The following is a 5005-nucleotide window of genomic DNA, read 5'->3' as shown; positions in this document are numbered from 1 at the left end:
TCAACATTCTTCTGTATCTTTTTTAAGTTTCTTTCTAATTGACATGTCTCAGAGAGAGTAATGTGTTAAAGTTTTCTACAACTATTGTGCTATCTGTTTTATCTATTTTGCATGTCTCGTGCACAGGTATTAACTAAGGTTAATCTCTTGTTGTTTTTTTGCCTTTGAGCAATTTACGGGGTTCTTCTTTGTATTTTATGCTGGTTTTCACTTTGATACCTGTTTTATAAAAATTAGTATTGCCACTCCTACTCTCTTATAGATGCCATTTCCAACCCTTTGATTTTCAGTCTGTCTTAGATGTGTCTTAGATGTATTCTTAGATGTGCCTTTTGTAGGCAACATATTAATAGGTTGTTTAGGATTTTTTTTAACCAATCTTCTATAAGGGTCTATTAATTGGTGTGTTCAAGTTGTTCACATTCAGTGTGATTATCAACAAGGCAGGGTTATTTATTGCTGTTTTGCTAAGCTTCTTGGTGATTTGTTGCTGTTGTTGCTATTTACTTTGATCTGTTCTCTTTCCTATGCTGTTTCTCAGTGAAGACTTCCCTTAATATTTCTTGTAGAGCTGGTCTTGTTTTCATCATTTCATCAAGCTCCTGCTTTTCTGAAAATCTACTTTCTCCTTCATATTTGATGGACTGTTTTGCTGAATACAGGATCCTCAACTGAAAAATATTTCTTTCTGCTTTTTTAGTATGCTATCACATTTTCTTCTTACTCACATGGTTTTTGTTGGGAAATCATAGCTTAATCGAATCAATTCTCCTTTTTGATGTTATGTGCTGTCCAGTCGACTATGCACAATACCTCTGAACCTGGCTCTATCTTGAGCCAATCTCACTCTCTCTGACACACCTACCCTCATTACCGCAGTCATTGTGCCAATACATATCATCTGAGGTCTTCCTCTCTTGTGCTGTCCTTCGACCCTTCCAAGCATGATATCCTTCTTAAAAGACTGTCCCTCTTGGCTACGTGCACTAAGTATGTTAGATAGAGTCTCAAAATTCTTGTCTCCAAGGAACAGCTTGGTTTCACCCTTTCCAGGACAAACCTGTCCATTTTCTTGGCAATGTATGGAATGTTAAATACTCTTCTCCAACACCACAACTCAAAGGCATCAATTTTTCTTCTGTTGTCCTTAGTCATTGTCCAGTTCTCTGATGCATTGTAAGTAATTGCAAAGACCATGGCCTGTATCAGGCACACCTTAGTCTTTAGATTGACATTGTTGATTCTTAGCACTCTGCAGAGGTCCCTGAATGCAGATTTTTCTGATACAATTAATCTTCTGATTTTCTGACTGCTGTTACCGGTAGTGTTGATTGTTGAACTGAGCAAGCTAAAATTGTTAACAATCTCAATCTATTCTCTACCTATCATGGTCCTACCAATTGATCCAGTAGTGAGAATCTTCATTTTCTTGATGTTGAGCTTCAATCCATATTGCAGATTACAATCCTTGAAATCTGCATCAAATGTTTCAAGCCCTCCTCAATTTCAGTAAATAATATTGTGCCATTTGCACAACGCAGGTTGTTGATGAGTCTCCAATCCTAATGCCACATTCCTCCACATAAATTTCAGCCTCTTGAATGATCTGCATACAGATTTAAATGGTATGGAGGCAGGACACATCTCTGATGCACTCCTTTTCTTATTTAGAATCCATCAGTGTTTCCTTACTTTGCTCTTATAATTGCCTCCTGATCCAAGTATAAGTTTTACACGAGCTCAATCAGGTGTTCTGGGATTTCCATTCTTCTCAAGGATAGACACTATATGTTGTATTTGTAGGAGACTCTCTTTTCCTTGAGCTGCTTTTAGTATTCTATTCTTGTGTTTGACTTTGGAGTATTTTATTATGGTATATCTTTTTTTTTCTTTTGTGGATGTAATATTTTTAGATTTCACTGAGATTCTTAAATATCTATTTCCTTATTTTTTAATTTTTTTTAGAGCAGAGTTTTTAATTTTATTAGCAGTGACTGAGCTATGATATAAACCAATCAGAAACATTAAAGAAAAGTTGCTTCAAACATGTCCAGGTAACACTATACAGTAAAGAAGGTCGCATCTTCCAATGCCAAACACCCCCACCTCACCCCCGGGAAGGATGGCCTTGGACAGGGAGCAAAGGAGCACACAAGTTACAATATGAAGAATCTCATCCACCCAGGGAAGTAGGGAACAAATACAGCCACATGGGCACCAAAAAAATTCCAAGTTTTTAGAAGTTACCCTCAATCATTAAGTTTTCAAATGAAAACAGCTACCTCTCTTCTCCTGTAGGATTTCCAGCTCACTACCCAAGAGAGGCCTGGGTACTTCAATTAAGGCAGCTGGAAGCCCGCCTTGGCCGTGAATGGCAATTTCTGCCCAACAGGTGGCCTGTCCTGCTAGTGATGCAATCCAACAGACTACGCTATAGGGAAAAACAGGAATTTACACAATGCTGCCCTCGAGTACACAGGACGCAGTACTCAAAGCAAAAGGCCACAGAGAGTTCCCTGAGAATCTAGTAGAACTGAGAAGCCATTAACTTTCCCAATTAACTTTGCAACTGGATCCAGGCAGACAGTGCCCTGCAGCAAGGAGTAGTATATGTGTCTATGAGGACTCAGCTTCCAGGAACCATTACAATGGCCTCCCAAGTCTTCTCTTTCTCTCCATGTTAGAAAGCAAGAAAACTTATATCTTGGCCTTGATTTTCTCATCAAAAATCCTTCTGAATAGAGAGGAGTATCGAAGTCTGGCACTCGGCACCAAGACCATTTAAGGACTGCTTGTCTCCACTGTCCAGCCAGGGATGGAGCTCTCCTCATGATGCTTTCACCTTCTCACTCTCTTGTGAAGGCACTATGGGGCAGACCGGGATAGAACCTGGGTCACACTGACAGGAAATGGACAAGCACATCTGCCAGCAGCTAGCTGCTCTAGCCTCATAATCTCCATTCGTTAGTCTCTAAGGAGCAAAAGAACTGGAAAGCAGCAGAATTTGGCAGAGCAGGAAGAGAGCCCATAGGAAGAGTACACTCAGTGATGATTAACAGATGAAACAGAATTTCATGGAGATTCTTTGTTACAAGGAGAAGCCGCTCAGTTCCAACTCCCAGGACTTGGAAGTTGCCTGGTTTAAAGGCCTATGTTTTCTTTTTAACTCTTCAAATCTCTGGGAAAGATCATCAAAGTCAAAGTCTTCGGAAGCTGAGGTGTTGGCACCAGCAGATGCAGTGAGCGGTGTGTCTGGCACAGACAGCAACTCTGGAAGTACAAAGTTGTCGTAGTTCTTTGCAGGACTGGGAGGCAGCTGTGCACAGGCTTCTGGTTTGGGTCCAGGGCCAATGATCTGTGTGGAAGAGACAGTCTTATGAGCATTAATGTCATCAACAATTCATACGATGGGAGAGTAGCTGGAATCTGAGGTGGATGAATATTGGGAAGGGCCTGATAAGTCCCCACTGGCAATCCTTTGAAATCCAACGTTCCCTTTGGATGTGGATATGAGAAAGGAGAACCAGGAGATGGCATGGGCATTGGCATTGGCATCGACATGGGCACTGGCACTGTTCCTTCAGGTCCACCAACTGATGCAGTATATCCACCACCACCTCCTCCTCCTCTTCCAGGGCCACCTTTCTTCACATCATCTGTGAATCCAACATCAATAAGATCTGTCTCTACCCCAGGGGGAGCTTCTGCCATGACAACAGAGTCAGGCTCATAGGGCACATTGTAGTTCTTGGCAATTTCAATCAGGTATCTCTCCACCAAGATTTTGGGTGGAGCTTCCACACTTAGTTTGTGCATTAGCCTGTCATTCACAGTCCCAGTCTGGTTGGTTCTACATAACTTGCTATATTCTTTGCTATACATGGCACAGAGCTGATCAGCAACTCTTTTCAACTCAGCCACTTCTGACTGGAGCTGAGGAGCAGCCCAAATCAGTGTAGACAAAGATTCAGCCAAACCAGTATCCCGTTCTTTCATAGATTGGATGAGGTCAAACCAAGCCAGCAGCAGGTCGCAGTACAGCTCTAGGATCTCCATGGCCTCCACAAGGTAGTCTTCCCGGATAATGTGCTCCACTCGGATCCGAGCGCTTTCATCTTTCCCAGCAGCCAGGTAGTCTGCAATCTCCTTCCTTGCTTTCTGGGCCAGTTCCGTGGTTTTTTTCCTCCAATAATTTAAGACGATTTATAACTAATCTCAATTTTACTCGTAAACGCTCAGCTTTAAATCCAGAGCCCAGCATGTTGTGCTGTTCCTCCTAAGTCAAAGCCAGATGAAAAACCGTAAAAGGTCAGGTTTCAGGTTTGAGACTCAGCATCCTATTTACTTATTTTTTTATGATATCTGGAAAGTTTTCTTCTTGGATCTCTGGATTGCATCTTCATGCTTTTCTGTAATTAACATTTCTTTTCACTTAATTCCCTAATGACAGTCTTTTTGTCAGGTCATCAACAGGGAGTAAAGATGAAGTATCCCTTACTCTGAGCAGCTCCTTTGTGTGTGCACTGAAGCAGAAATTTAGAGTGGGGAGAGCAGAGGAGATGATTTTTGGTGGAAGCAGTGTCTTCAGATGCACCAATAGAAGGTAGTGGGTAGGGCTTTCTTTGGGGCTCTGCATAAAGGCAGCAACAGTCAAGCCTCTGTCTTTGCAATGATCTTGTTCTTTGGATGGTCTTCTTGATGTCATTTCACAACTTGTCTGATCTTTGGTCATTGATGTTCAATGCATTAAATTTATTCTTAAGATTGCTCCCCCCGACCCGGCCTGCGACCCCCCACCAGCTCTAACCCGACCCAGCTCGCATCCCCCCGCCAGCTCTGAACTTTGGGACTGGCCAAGGTGACGTGCGCAGATGCAGTGGACAGTGGGAGTGGACTTGAATTGGGACACACCCTTGCAGCTCTGGCCCACGACCCCCATCTTCAGATATTGCATTGCTCCCCCCGACCCAGCTCATGACCCCCCTGCCAGCTCTGACCCGACCCA

At 42.6% G+C, this 5005-nt stretch overlaps 1 pseudogene; it reads right to left on the bottom strand.

The window, feature by feature from the left end:
• Window positions 1–3088: 3088 nt before the first annotated feature.
• Window positions 3089–4270, bottom strand: LOC102864727 (annotated as a pseudogene).
• Window positions 4271–5005: the final 735 nt, after the last annotated feature.

Source organism: Elephantulus edwardii, unplaced genomic scaffold (assembly GCF_000299155.1).
Source record: "Elephantulus edwardii isolate Elephantulus edwardi_28Jun2011 unplaced genomic scaffold, EleEdw1.0 scaffold00590, whole genome shotgun sequence".
NCBI classification, from domain to species: Eukaryota; Metazoa; Chordata; class Mammalia; order Macroscelidea; family Macroscelididae; genus Elephantulus; species Elephantulus edwardii.
This window is presented reverse-complemented; position numbering and strand designations above follow the sequence as displayed.